General features: G+C 39.5%; 1 protein-coding gene and 1 pseudogene across 1 annotated transcript in view; one reads left to right on the top strand and one right to left on the bottom strand.

Annotated features, from left to right (window-relative positions):
* PDE3A (phosphodiesterase 3A) overlaps positions 1–15,974 on the bottom strand; it is a 258,068-nt gene that overhangs the window by 174,639 nt on the left and 67,455 nt on the right. The gene's annotated exons all lie outside the window — the stretch shown is intronic.
* The window catches only part of LOC102775083, a 15,210-nt pseudogene continuing 4,210 nt past the window's right edge, over positions 4,975–15,974 (top strand).

Below are 15,974 nucleotides of genomic sequence, written 5' to 3' on the forward strand. Positions count from 1 at the left end.
TGCAGGAGTACTTCAGGAAAGTGACTTTTTGAAGACAAGGGAAGACTGGAGGCGGGTGAGAGGCTAGAAACAGACCATGACCACCAGCCAGGTGAGAGATGACTAAATGGGCCCAGGCTGCGGGAATAGAGCGGAGTTGACAGATAGAAACTGACAGGACATTACAACATAGTAAAAGTGAGTAATGAAATTCAAAGGGCAGGCAAAAATGGATCTTGGATGTCACACTCAGGTAACTAGAAGGATACTGATTGCTGGGGAAGCTAGAAAAAAAACCTGAAAATTTCAGTCACTCCAGGCTTAAAGAATGGCCTGGAAGCCCTTCAGGGTTAAACATGAACATATGTCTCAAAACCTTCCCCAAAAATAAAAATTAAAAATAACAAGGGGAATGGTGCGAAGTGATCTCTGCCTCCTCGTGCTTTGTGAGTCATGATTTTCAAGCCAACCATCGCTGGGTTCTGAAACGCAGAGAAGTGCCTGTGAGTTCCAAGGCTTTGGACTTGGCTTCCCAGTTCAGCGTGGAATTGTGAGGGCTCGAAAAACTAGACCATGTTAGCAATACACGGACTGACAAAGTGGCAGCCTCAGAGCGTGCAAAATAAACTGTTTAGTTACCTCTCCTCTAGGGTCACTTAACAAAAAGACTCCTGCCAGGGAAGACATCTGAAACTTGGAGAGGGGGCCTTGTGGTTCTGCCACCCTTTGTGTAGAGAAGTCCTACTAAATTCAATTACGGTGCTTGCCAATCCATGACTGCCATGCGGTGAACAAACACTTCTCAGGCACTCGTTTCTAATTCCTCTCCACAGTAGTTAGGCTAAAAGTCATAACAGCAACAGAAAACAATTCCCTCAAGTCTAGCATGTCTGAAGCCGCATAATGGTGGAAGAGGAAGCGCAGGCAAGACCATCAGCACAACCTGAAGCATTGCTGTCAGGGTAACCTGAGCTGCCTCTTGCATCTTTTTGTTTTTTTAAATATATTTTATTCATTTTTTTTACAGAGAGGAAGGGAGAGGGATAGAGAGTTAGAAACATCGATGAGAGAGAAACATCGATCAGCTGCCTCCTGCACACCCCCCTACTGGGGATGTGCCCACAATCAAGGTACATGCCCTTGATTGGAATCGAACATGGGATCCTTCAATCCACAGGCCAATCTCTATCCACTGAGCCAAACCTATTAGGGCACCTCTTGCATCTTTATATATAACTACAATTTGCACAAACTTAGTAGGTATCTGATGCCATGCCAAACAATTTATCATTATCGTTTCATTTAAGAACTCTAAACAGTCAGTTCTATTGATAGATCCATGTTATAGGGACAATTGTACCGATGATCGAATAAAATCCAGAGAAATTAAATAACTTGCTCCAGATCAAAGGCTAGTGCAGGACTCAGTCGTCTGCCTCTTTAATTTCGACAAAAGGCTAATGATAATAAGCACTAGACACAAATGCAAAATATGTAATATTTAACATTAAAATAAAAGAAAGCAAGATTCTGAGAGAGCTTAGAGTATAAAAGGGAATACTCAGAACTTAATAGCAAATGAAAACATAAATGCCATAATTAAGTTATAAATAGAGTTCAGTCCTAGTAAAAACAATGTTGCAATCTTAAAACCTAAACAATGCAAATTACTTTACTTGAGCTTAAAGGACAAAAGTCACAAAGTAGGCTACAAGAGGCAGACTTGCTATTAATTTAAACGAGTGTTTAAAGAAACGTTCTTATCCATTGAACAACATTCCACTGTTTAATTAGCTCAAACATTCAGATTTTAAGTGGATATCCTAACAACACATAAGAAATACAGTCCAAAATCTAGGAAAAGATGCCAGAAGATGCATTTTCAATGCTTTTAAGAGAGTATCACATACTTTAAAAAGTAAATCACAAAAGAGAGCTCTTTAAAAATTCTTTTATATAATCAAGAGTAATAATTCATTTTTATAAAACATTTAAATGCCGAAGCATTTAGGTCTATGGGGTGATGGAAAAAGTACCAGGCAGGAACATAGGAAATCATTGTACAAAGCTTTGGGGCCTGGGTGTCCTCCGCTTTTTAAAAAGGGGTTTGGGTTAACCTATCAGGGGTTTGGGTTAACCTATCTTTATCATTCATTACCGAATTAAAGATTCCTAGACACACAAACAAAAATAGTGGAGTTATCACTGATCTCCTTTCTTTTATCTTCTTTCTTAGAGAAGCCTTTCCAGAGAGTTCACATATTTATAATTTATTGTTTCAACCAACTCTATCTGCTATTGCTCAAATTGGAATTTTCTAAAGGATGAAAACAACCAATAACTTAGAATTTATGTTTAACAGCTGTCCTCCTTTACTCCCAATTAGATAAAAATTGAGTGTACTTATAAAAATAATACACTGGTCAAGTAGTTCAAAAACCAAGAAAAAACTTTGGAAGGCATATTTAACAAAGGCTGCCCACCCAACAATGAGAAAAACAAAGAAGTATCCAAAAAGCTAATAAAATTTGTGTTTATTTCTGTAATTTTTGAACTCAACTCTGGAGTTCAAAGGACAATTATTTTTTGCCCTATAACCATGTGATGGGAAACACACATTTTAGATCTCATTTTAGCTTTCAAACTAAAAATCAGTAATGGAGAAAGGCAGGTTCCTTTAGTAATTTGAGCAGGTGACGACTTCTAAGGAGGAGAAAAGGAAGAAACAATTCATCCTAAAATTCAAATCTTATCTGTCACACCCAAAGCCACATTCAGGTAATCGTTAGTAGATTAAGTCATTTCCATATTCAGAATGAATTTTTCTACAGCATCAACTACACAAAAAAACAGAGCCAGAAACACAAAAATAGACAAAATGGCCCCTTACTATGAGACATTTTAAAATAATGTACTAGTCATTATTTAGTCTTAAAGCTACACTAAAAAAAAATCCACATTCACACTATTACTCATGGTCATGCATCATCTCACATACAGTCACCTAAATACAACTCAGAGCACCTTGTTCAATGGGTCACCACCTGGCACTTTTTCATCTCTTCCACCACCTCCTCATTTTATTGAAACAGATGCAAACTATTGCTTCCCAGTAAGAATTCTTAATTATTAGAGCTGTTAATGGTTGACATGCTTTATAAAAAAATTTAAAACCCAACGTATTTGCTTGTAGAACAGAACTAGTTCTCTTCCCAGCTCCTGACGGTCAGTGCAAAGTGTCTGTGTTCCACAGAAGCATCCTGTGTCTTTGCCTGACTTCCACGAGGTTGGCTGTCAGGGACTGGAATGGGAGCCATTTCCACGTTGCATAACACAGTTCAGTGTACTGGACAAAGGGTGGGGCCCCTGGACTCCCAGGGACTATTTGAATGGATCTCTAGGGAACATGCTTTTCAAGAGGCAAAAGAGAGAAAAATAAATGGACCAGAGGGTCAGGTTTTAACCTGCTGACTTAGTTCATTGGCTCTTCACACTCAGCAATGGCCTCTAAACAGCTTCCATATAAACACAGTTTCTTATTGATCCAAAATCTCACAAGGGGAGATCTAAGATGAGTAATATTTTTGGCACGTATTTGTATTGCTTATGCTACTTCCTTCTTCTGGAACACTGGTTTCGATATAGTCTATCAACTTCTAAGAAGTAAGAATCATTTGCTTTCCCCATTTTATCCATCTCTAGGATGTTCAACTTGTATATTTCCTATTTTATTCAGGCTATGCTAGCATTTTAAATAAAAGTGCTAATGATATTTAAATTCTAGAATATGTAAGTACTTAGCTTGGGAAGCTGGTATGAAGGGAATCACATCAGAATTGTAGGCATGTGTTAGGCTACAACTTAATATGAACTAACATAAAGGACACTCTGTTCTTGAAATACATACACTGTAGAAATGGAAAAAATGGCATACTAATGAAGAGAAGAAATGTGTAGAGCAACCTCCAGTTTCACCGACTTGTATCTTCAGAAAGGAAGTTTTGATGAACTAAGAAAAACACAGAATTTTTATAAGCTATATGTAACTTCATATCTCTACAAAAAATAAAAATAAATAGGGTATAATGAACCTAAGAAACAGAAGTAAACAGTTATATACAAAGAGTTTATATGCTATGGCTAATCCTCTCATTTCATTTTAGGATTCTTTCATATTCTCATGCCATTAGCTGCTTCTTAATTGATAATACTGAGATTTTCTTAGTAGTATAAATAAAGTATGATATTTCATAGGTTCATAACATGGTGAGAGTGTTTCTCCTAAAATATTTGATTTTCTCTCTATAAGGTAGGGCTTGATGGTGATTAGTCAGTTATATCTGGAAAGCTTTAGAAAAATGATTTCTAAGACAGGAACTCATTCACACAAAACAAATTAATGTCTGTGCCCATATGTCTCTCTTTATTCAACATCAGACCAGCCATTTATAGTCCTGAGCCAGTCTTTAAGAACAAAGAAAATTTGCATCACACACCATCCAGCTATACCTCAGGACCCATACAAAAACAAACCGGCTTTGCCCCTCCTTCCCAGCTCCCTGCAGCTGCCTGGCCTGCACCAAACAGCAGGTGGGGCAAGTCACAGGCCCTTGAGGGGACTGGCTTGTTCCTTTGGATCTGGGGTCCTCAAACTACGGCCCGCGGGCCACATGCAAATACAAATATTGTATTTGTTCCCGTTTTGTTTCTTTACTTTAAAACAAGATATGTGCAGTGTGCATAGGAATTTGTTCATAGTTTTTTTTTTAAACTATAGCCCGGCCCTCCAACGATCTGAGGGACAGTGAACTGGCCCCCTGTTTAAAAAGTTTGAGGACCCTTGCTTTGGATCATCTGGACACAAAGGTAACATAGGGACCAGGCCTAGGCTCCCCATGGACACTTGAGACCTGCTGACGCCATTTCCTCCACTACGTGCAACCAGTTCTGCAGTGGTCTGGCCCAGTTGCCTGGTGCCAGCCAGTTTGGGTTCTGATGGCAGCTGAGTGTTCTCTGCTGCTTACTCTTGGCTCAGTCAGGGCCTGGCTGAGCCATGTAGCTAAGGAGCCCAGAACTGCCCTTCAGCTGTACTTGGGGCTGGTCCTGGAAAAACTACCAGGGTTGTGGCAGCATTCCCTGAAAATATTAGAAAAGGTCCTAATCCTAATGGTTTTCCATGGGAATTGCTGATAGGTGCAGCTATTGTTGAACTGTTTGCTGTTTTCTTGCTTTTATGGAGAAGTTTTTGATCGATTAGACACCAGTTTTATGTGGCAAGAGAGGAAAAATTTGCTGTAGCACTTTCCACATTAATGGAAGAAAGATGTAAACTACTTGAAAAATTTAGCCTCATACAAAAGCAGTATGAAGACTTAGTCATTACAGGATTCCAGCTTTGAAGAGGAGTCAACAGAAGCTCAAAGTTTGGAGGCAAGCTGCAAAAAGCTGAAGAGTTCCAAATCTGCATTTGAGGAGGAAATACTCTTTCTAGAGAAAAGAGTTAAAAGAAGAGACATCGAAACATTCTGAACAGGAGGAATTGACGGTGGATAATTAAAAAAGGATACAGTCCATAGGAGATGAATCAAAATCACTCAAATCACATGTCACTGAAGCCAAAATGACAGCCTTCGAAATATTTCAAATGAATGAAGACCCACTTAAGATAGCTATAAAGATGCTTTGAGTGAAAATTTCTAACTTCAGGAAAGCTGGAAAGAACTTTTACAAGAAGTTGAATGGAAAGTACAAGTGAGTGAGCTCAATAAACAGAAAATAACACTTGAAGACTCCAAAGTATATGCGAAACAAGTTCTATATGATAAAGAAAAACAGATCAACTCTGGCTGAATGCTTGCTAAAGATGCAATAATGTGCTGCTCTGCATGGAGAAGATTTAATGGATGATAACTTGGAATTGGAAAGAAGAAGAATTCAAAAAATGACAACTAAAGGGAGCTTTGAAGAAGCATATTCGTGCTGCTAAGTTAAAGGCATCTTTAAAAACCCTAGAAGAAGAAAGAAACTAAATTTTCACTCAGTTATCTGAAGTAGATAAAACAAAGGAAGAGTGTATTAAAAATCTCTAGACTGAACAAGCATCTTTGCAGTCAGAAAATGAACATTTTGAAAATGAGAATCATGAACTAAAGCAGAAATTTAAAGGAAGGGCTGAACTGTATCAAGAAAAGGAATTTACACTTTGGAGAAAATTAATAGTAGAAGAAAATTACTGCTTAGAGCAGCAATTTTCAACTGGTATACTGTGACACACTGGTGTGCCACAAGAATTTTTTTAAACATGCAATACCTGACTATTTAGTCAGGGGCACTGGCCGCTTTTCCTTTGGATTGTTAAAAAAAAAAAAAAAATGACAATAGCCAACACAATATCCATCCGGTGTGAATGTCCTGTCTTGAAACATAAATAAATAAGTCATATAACAGAGTTGCATCTGATTGGTTGATTCTTGGCACTGAAATCCTTAATATATAAGTATAGGCACCTGATTTTTTTTTAAAGTCACTTTGGAGAAAAAAGGGTAAGTAATTACTACTACTATTTTTTTTAAATCAATCAAAATTATACCTTTTATTTTCAGATCGGCAAGAAATATATTTTTTGGTGTGCCGCAGAATTTTTGTGATTAGTTTAAGTGCGCCTTGAGATTAAAAAAAATGTTGGAAATTGCTGGGTTAGAGAAACAGGAGAAAATTTCTAAAGCATACGAAGAGATCAGCCTGGCAGCTAAAGAGCTGGAGAAAGTGAGCCAAAGATCTTGCAGAAGAAATGGAGAGAACCATTCATTCTTATCAAGGGCAGATTATTTCCCATGAGAAAAAAAGCACATGATAATTGGTTGGCAGCTCGGACTGCTGAAAGAAACCTCAATGATTTAAATAAAAATCTTACGACATACAAAAAATTAACTGAAATAGAATTTACATGTGAACTTTTAGGAAAAGATCCTTGTGCACTTGATCTTCCAAATACAACATTTGGCGAAGAGCCTCCCTTGTGGTCCCTCACCACTGGTTCGACTTTTATCTGAAGCGAAAACTTTTCTTTCCCCTCCAACTTTGTTAAAGGGTCTGCTCAGACTTTCACCTCTGTTTCCATGGGGAGGAGGAAGAAGTTTGAGAGGCCCAGGGCAGTGGTTCTCAACCTTCCTAATGCCGCAATCCTTTGATACAGTTCCTCATGTTGTGGTGACCCCCAATTTCATTGTTACAAATTGAACATAATTAAAGCATAGTGATTAATCACAAAAACAATATGTAATTATATATGTGTTTTCCAATGGTCTTAGGCGACCCCTATGAAAGGGTCGTTCGACCCCCAAAGAGGTCGCGACCCACAGGTTGAGAACCGCTGTTCTAGACCATCAGATTACTAAAGAAGAATAGCCAGGCTGTGATGGGCTATTGTCATTTCCTCACAGGAAACCTTCTGACACTGGGTTCCTTTCAACTCCATGGGAACAAAGTCATAGGCCAAAAATCCCTCCATTAGGCCAACCTTATCTGATCTAGTTCTTCCTCCAGAAAGGCAAGAACTTAGAAGTTTTCATTTCTTTTTTTAAGACTTGTTTGGCATTGATAATAAAATCAGCTAGTTCTTTCCCCTTTTGCTTTGAGATCTACTGACATTCAAAAAAGGCATGAAATGGGTGAAGTAGAGGTGAATGAGATACCACTGCAGTGTTTAGGAGAGCTGTTATTACCCTGAGGTCTTAAACTTCCCTAGACTGGAAGTTTGAAGCATGTTCTTAAATATCTTAAATATCTACAGCCTTTCTGAAGTTAGCAAGGCATACTTCCAAATCCTACAACTTTTGTTGACATATTGGAAAGGATTAAAAGATAAATACTTGATGTTCACAACGAGTTTCATAAAATGGAAGCACCTCTCTGAAGGTCACTCGGCTTTCCACCTGCTCATCCTTCGCACTCTGACTCAGCGTAAGCTACAATTTGTTTTCTGCCTTGAATGTGTTCTCCAAGTCCAAGGCAGAGTTCTCACACACCCAAGTAAACCCACCCAACCTCTGTTTAGCACCAGATTGTTATTATGCTACAACTCTTACCCCCTAGCAAGACCTGATCAGCTCAAAATTTTGACATGCATCTCCCTTTGAAATTAAAGTACATTTGATGCATTCATCAAAATATGACATATGCCTGCACTGGCCCATTGGTAATCTATGAGAAGATAATCATCTTCTCCTAAAGATCATGCTTATCCTCTGAGAGGTCTCATCTTGGTCAGAATAAAGTCCGAAGACCTCAACATGGCCTACAAGGGCCTCCGTGGTGTGTCCCACCGCCTCCTCTAGGACCTCTTGTCACCTTTGTTCCCCTACTCTGCCCTCACCACTGATACTTTCATTTGCCATTTTCTCTGCCTGGAATGCATTCCCCCAGATTTGCATGCACATGGCCTTTACCCCTGAAAACAGGAGATGTCCCCTTATCAGTTCAAGCTCCCTTAGCCCTCTTATATTAAGTAGTACTTATGGTCCATATCCACATACCGATTGCACTCAGCCTGTTTGACATTACTTCACAACACTTATTCCACGGAGATATTATCTGTTTGAATGAAATTTCAAGTGAACAGAAGATCTGTCCATTGTGAACTGGTATCCTAAATGCTTGAAATAGTCCGGCACATGGTATGCACGCAATGCATATTTACTCAAAGAGAGAATGGATGGTCCTTAAAACGTTTTGACAGACTAAGAAGAGAACAAGGTTGAAAAAGTTGGAGCCCAAGACTCAAACTCAACAACTCCAAGGACACGCCCTCTGCCACTCACCAATCTCGTTCCCTGCCTCACCCAAATATGAGATTAGTTCAGGCAATGAACCCTCTTGGGAAGCGTTGGGTTAAAGATCATAGTTCACAAGCAAAGTGATGAGGCTGGAGGAGAGCAGAGAATTACGTTCCTCCCTCGCCTCATCTCAAAACACTCAACACTGTACACGACACAATTCCTCAGCAGGCACTTAATAATAAATGACTGCCAGAAAGCATGACCATTGTTCTTTTACTAAAGAGGAAAAAAGGCGGGGAGCTGACACTTTCTCGTGATTTGAAATTATCCGATTGGACAAAGGGAGAAGGCAGATGGTTGTAGTAAGAGAGGCAGGCTCTCCCAATTCTTCCAAAATACAAATGCTTTGTAATACTTTAGAGGGGAAGGGTTTCCTTTCAGACATGTGGGTGAGAAAGGGAGGAGGGGAAAATGCTCAGATGATGCTATTTTGAAGCTATTTGGTAAGAATGGCTATTTCCTCTCTGATATTCTTGAACCACCAAATGTCATGTTTCCATGCCTGCTGCCTGGATGCTATCAAAGGCACTACTCTGAGGTGAGAGTGGGGGTCACACGCTCATCTTCTCACATGCTGCTACTGCTGCTGGGTTTTTTTCTAAAAGCTTTGTGACCTAGAAAGGAGATGTACGGTATGAATGATGCACCGACTGCAGAGAGCATTGAGCGTCATCAGTCTATTTATACCTCCAGGAAGGAAAAAATGAGTACAGGCCAATGACTCTCTACTCCATGGACGGGGTATGCAAAGATCATCTGGAAGAAACAACAAACACAGTGAGGGAAGTATTTTTGTCTGTAAGTGAGGAATAAAAGGTGAGGCCATATTCCCATTTCCTCGGTCTTTCCAAAATTCGGTTTGCTTTTAAAGAATTTCTAGTTGGTTCCTGATGTTTCCCACTATGTGTAAAGCAGTCGGAGTCCCAGTTAAAGGCACTACCACCCACATTTTAAAAACTGGCTTTATTCCATGTATGCATACATACTCACATGTGGCTGTAATCTGCAGCCATTTGGACACGCTATAAATTTGGAGGGAACGTTTTTCAGGCTTAACAAAGTATTTGGAAAAGCCTTACAGATACTTGTGTGAGTTAACTCAGAAAAAAAAGGGGGGAAATGAGAAGATTTACATGGATTTGCACAATATGGTAGAAATTTTTTTCCCCAAGGTATGTAGGTATGCTTCTCTTAAATCGTGAACTATTTCCAGGACTAGGCAGCGGAATGCACCCAGGTACAGCTGTTAACACTTATTCCTGCATCACGGGAGAATTTAATGCCAGCCTTTACCCTCTAGACTTCTAGTAGTTGTTTCTAATATAAACAGAATAGCGTGGGGCCCAATGGAAGTGATGCTGTGGAACCGACCCATGTATGTGTGTGATGCCTGCCAGCTTGATTTGCTTTTGGAGTTATTTTACTAGCAGTGGTGATGGGTTTGCTGACAACTGGCAAGAGTATGAGGTGTTTTCTAAGGCTCAAGATTAGGTATTTCCTAGTGCGAAATTTATTGATCCTCAGAGGCTCAAACCCGGTCCTGGATTCTTTCACAGACCACAAACTGATTTACTCTGAACACACCCAAGGTCCATAATAGAAACACTCCCTGTTTTTATTACTATCCAGGTCTCCTCTTCACACCTGAGGCTGAAAATGTAAGACATGCGTAATCACCTTTGATGTTAATTCATGAAGCAGGCACTGTCATTTCATCACATTCACTTCTTCCAGAGCCTGACCTATAAAGAGGTTAGGGCTATTTCTTTAATTTTGAACACTCACAAGGCAATTTAGAGCTTATATAGCAGTGATGGCGAACCTATGACACGCGTGTCAGAGGTGACACGCGAACTCATATTTTTGGTTGATTTTTCTTTGTTAAATGGCATTTAAATATATAAAATAAATATCAAAAATATGTCTTTGTTTTACTATGGTTGCAAATATCAAAAAATTTCTATATGTGACATGGCACCAGAGTTAAGTTAGGGTTTTTCAAAATGCTGACACGCCAAGCTCAAAAGGTTCGCCATCACTGTTATATATGTCCATAATTTGTTGTCAAGTTACTGATATTCTTAATCTTGCAGCAACATGTAGGAAATAGTGACTGATGCATAAAGTCGATGAATTTCAATAGAATAGAAATTTATCTGATGGACTAGATCCTCAGAGTGTAAATGGGCTGATGAAAAACAGTACCACCAACTGGTTTTGTTTGTTTCTGTGTTTTGGCAAATGCTTGTCAGTTTAAGAGGTGTGACTACTTGTTGTTTATGTGTATTCATTGCCAGAAAGGAAAAGTGGGCAGTGTAAAGTTCTACCAGGAAAAGGACATGATTTAATGCACATGGAAAACTAATATTAATGATGGAGAGATTTGGATCTGCTAGGCAAGGGGAGATAGGGAAAGTGGTACAGAAATAAAAACTCAGCCACAGGTCCCTTAAACTAATAAATACTTGATAAATACTTGCTGGTTCATTTTACAACAGGAAGGAACGGAACTATGAGATGCCTCATCTTTTTTGTTTTTTTTATCTTTAATTTCTTTATTGGTTAAGGTATTACAAATGTGTCCTCATCCCCCTCAATAACCCCCAACTTCCTAGATGCATCATCTTTGAAACCTCCTCTACATGACCACACCACTGAAAAAAGAAACTTAATTTTCATGGACTATGTAATTTTAAAGCCCCTTGTCCTGTTAAATAAACCAATATTGTAAGGTTCTCTCTCCTTCTTTCCCTTCTCTCATATTGCCACAAAGAAGCTAACAGAATAATCTTTTAAAGGTACAGAAGCTGGCAAATACAAATCAGTTGTTCTATTGATAGGTTTTGGAAATTCAAACATTCAGGGGGAGTTCTGAACAATGGACAAATTTTCTGAGAGGCAGAAAAATGATGTTCCATAAGAAAATCTGCTAAGTGAATAAAGCAGGCCAACAATTAAGACCAATTTCTCCTTCTAAAAAGATATTTTATTTTCATGGAACAGTTTATTTTATGATTTCTATATTTACATTTTATTTATGGTGATACATCTCTTGATAATTTTCAACACAATTACTCTGAGGCAAAGGAAAGCTAAGAGATTTACTCAGACCTATTTAAGTCCCATAAAAATTGAAAGAAGGTATTATTGTTGTGTGAGATAAACAAAACACAGAAAAAAGCAATTACCGGTCAAATTTTTCTATCAGATACTGCTTTTAGATTTCCTTACTTTATGTCTGTATATTTGATCACACTGAATAATCACTATTCATCCAAAAAATAATAATATTTCCTAAGAAGCTTATATTAGCAAATAATTCTAGTATAATTCTATTTTTAATTTCTCCTCTCACCCACATTCTCTTCCATACCTATGCAGGTAGTCAAGTTCCTATATCCAAGTTAGGGGGAGAATCACAATGACACAGTTTAGATATATCCACAATAGGATAGAGTAAGATTTGTCTCCAAGGCTAGATTTATATTAAATGTGCCTTAAATAAATTTCTATATAACTTGTTCTTGCCAAAGGAAATTTAAAAACAGCAATTAGTGTTGAAAAGTGCTGACAACTGAAAATAGACCCAAGAAGAGTAAATATTAAGAAGACATTTTTAATAAAATTCAATACACCCATAGAATAGTGATTCAATGTGAAATTTTGACTCATTCAAACTCTGCTCATTGCCTTTGAGAAATTCTGAGTGGCAATCATAGTCTCCTTCATCAAATAAGAGGATGCTTCAAACATCCTATATAATAAAAGGCTAATATGCAAATCAGCCGAACAGCAGAACGACCGGTTGCTATGATGTGCACTGACCACCAGGGGGCAGACACTCAACGCAGGAGCTGCCCCTTGGTGGTCAGTGCACTCCCACAGGGGAAGCACTGCTCACCCAGAAGCTGGGCTCATGGCTGGCGAGTGCAGCGGCAGTAATAGGAGCCTCTCCCACCTCCACAGCAGTGCTAAGGATGTCTGTCAGTCGGACATCCCCCGAGGGCTCCCGGACTGTGAGAGGGCTGAGGGACCCCTCCCCCCACGAGTGTATAAATTTCATGCACCAGGCCGCTAATGATATGTAATCCAAGGATAACTCAACCTATTTGCTGTGACACTGCCGTTTTCTATGGCACGATCAATGGACAAGATGGTTTTAATCCATGCTTTTGTTCCCCAGCCACTAAGTGCTTACATTTACTGAGTTAGGTTTAAGCATATGTTTTAAATTCAGTGTTTTAAGCTGACATGCTGATTTCAAAAGACACATAATCATATTTTAAGGATTTTTATAAGATTTCCAAACTTCTAGATTTGACTACAGTTTTACAAACTGCTAATGAACATACATTTCAAAAGAACTGACCCACAATTTCTCATATTTAACATCCAGCAGTGCTGTTGACTAAATATTTCCATTTGTCCTCCACATGGGAGGACTGCACTCCCCTGCCTCCTGTGGAGTGAGGCCATGTGAGGTCAATGAAATGTATTCACACAAGTGTCATGCATCACCCACTGGGTAGAAGGTGCTCAGAGCCAGTGTGTGATTTACCATGTTCTCTGCCCCTGCTCAGGTGACTGGGGAAGCATGTGTCAAATGGAGTTTCCTTCAGAAGTAACTGTGATATGCCCAGTTCCTGCCACGCCACATGGGAAATAACAGGAAAATCCTCTTTGTAATAAGCCATTAATATTTTTGTGTGGTTGTTGTTATTGCGGCCTAACTTAGCCTATCCTGATTACTACACATACCTGGTTGTGATTGTAAGGCTCACACTGAAAATTTGGATAAAAGAAAAGAATTTTTAAAGCCATTTTAATATGGAATGTGTCGACAGCTAAATTCCATTTGCATATCTGGAAATAAATTTTGAAATTTTATGTGAACTATGGATGAAAAGGGGTATGGTGATAAATAATGAATTCCTGAGCAGGTCCTGGTGGATATTCACACCCCAGGCCTATAACTTCTTTAGTGAGAGGTTTTTAAGCCAGCCCTAGTCTCCAACTGCCCTGTCCACTGTCCTTGTGAATCAAGGTTAACACATCTTTGAATTGCCAGAAGTAATACCCCTCAAAGGCATAACCACCCTCAAGAGAGCACATAATCTTAACTATCCTATAATCCAATCCCCACCTTGCTTTCTCCCACTTCATGTAATTTCCCTTATGTTCCCTTCTTAATTTCAAATGCAAAGAAGAAACTGCAAAACTATTATTCTCCAGAGCATTTGAGATCTTGCTTCTGGGAAATTGTCATCAGTTTGGGCTCAAATGAACTCTTAAAAAATTCTCTACAGGTTTGGATGTTTCTACATTGATAGAACAAAAGGGTCAACAAGTGGTTCAATAAGTAACAACAAATAAGAAAGGTGAAAGGGAATGGGGACCCAAGGGTGCGAAAAAGTCCTCAAGATGGACACACTAATCTAGGGAAGGTAGAAGAATGAGAAGACAAAGGGGATTTAAGAGAATGGAAAATAGTTCCAAAAGAAGCTATAGAGCTTGGCAGGGCTTGTACACCACAGGAAGGAGGAGGATATGTGCTATAGACCCTTAACTTTGCAAGGTTGTAAGTAGCTGCACTATACAATCAGATCTATAGTCCTGAAAGGTTTCTCTCTGTAGTTTGAAGTCAGGTTGAAGAGAGGAATGAGTGGGAATAGGAGGGTGACATGAAACAAAAAGAGTAATTGGGAGGAACACACTACTCATCCTACTCCAAAACATCCCATGAGTGACCACAGCTTATGGGATGAAATGTACACCATTCTCTATAGGATCATAGGTCCTCCAACATCAAGATAGAGAGGCTAGTGTCAAGGCTCCAGTCTCTTGCTACAAGTTCAACTTCTGACAGATACTTGTTGTATTGATGCCCTGGTTCTTAATCCATACATTCTATTTGTTGATCTAAAATAAAGATTTAAATAAGATAATAAATGTGAAGTTGTTACTGGAGGAAAATGTGCCTTGTCTCCCCTTCTTGCTAGTGGGGATGGGGTCCTTGTGATATCCCGAGAAAAAAAATTTTCTGAGACTCACACAGGAGGATGCAGGATATTTCCATGGAATTATATCCCTGGGTTTCCAAAGTCTCATTTTCCTGAGTCCAATCACAGAAGAAGTGTAGCTGGGGTTTCAAGAGAGCTAAAATCAGAGCCAGTATCCAGGATTTTCACTCCCTGTTGCAGCAGGGTCCAATGCAGCGCCAAGCTAGCTACAGTCCGTCAGTCCATTTTGTGTAGGGTCCACATGGAGAATGCCAGGAACAAGAGAGCACACCCCGAGCAACAAGAGTCCCAAGGGCCCCGAAAGCAAAAGAGAGAGAACTTCTTTGTTTAGAGGGTTATATATTCAAAATGTTAGCACCCTTGCAGTGACCACACTCATTCTGTCCCATGACTTCTGTTCCCTATGAGTGGCAGTGAGCACCTTCTCTAGTCACCCTAACTTTTCTGGGCATGCATCTATCTTCCCTTCATTGGATCCCTCCCCCGGTGTTTTGCAGGGAAGATGGCTTTCCTTTTGCTCCTTTCTTATCCTATATAATAAAGAGCTAATATGCAAATGGTCATCACACCCTTGCGATGGGGCCAGGGGACCTGAGGCCACGCCCCCTGTTCCCTGGGGCCAGGGTACCTGAAGCTGAACCCCCCGCCTGGCAGGCCTTGATGGGAGACCTGAGGGTGTGCCCCCCACCCTGCAGGGCTTGACGGGGGTGGGGCCGGCCGGATCTGGGTCTCGCACGATTTCGATGCACACGCAGGTGGGCAAGGACTTGACTCTAGGTCTCGCAGCTCACCCCAGACTCTGACAGGAGAGAGATTTTCATATACATTTTACTAATTTTCTTTCATCTTTGACACTTCTATTATAGAGAAAGGGCAACTAACAATATTAAAATATTTCCTCTAATTAATTCCCTTTTAATGTGCACAAATTTCATGCACTGAGCCACTACTTATTAATAACTACCTAATTACAATGGTAGCAAAATGCTTATTTTAGAAAAGTATCTGGTTCTTAGTAAGGGTTAACTAGTTAATCTATGCATTCTATGACCCATAGCATAAGTAAGCCATTATCTTCTCATACTACATTTTTTTCATTCTTCCTCAACTAAGGATGTTGCCTTTGATTGATCTTTCC

Source organism: Myotis davidii, unplaced genomic scaffold, assembly GCF_000327345.1.
Source record: "Myotis davidii unplaced genomic scaffold, ASM32734v1 scaffold346, whole genome shotgun sequence".
NCBI classification, from domain to species: Eukaryota; Metazoa; Chordata; class Mammalia; order Chiroptera; family Vespertilionidae; genus Myotis; species Myotis davidii.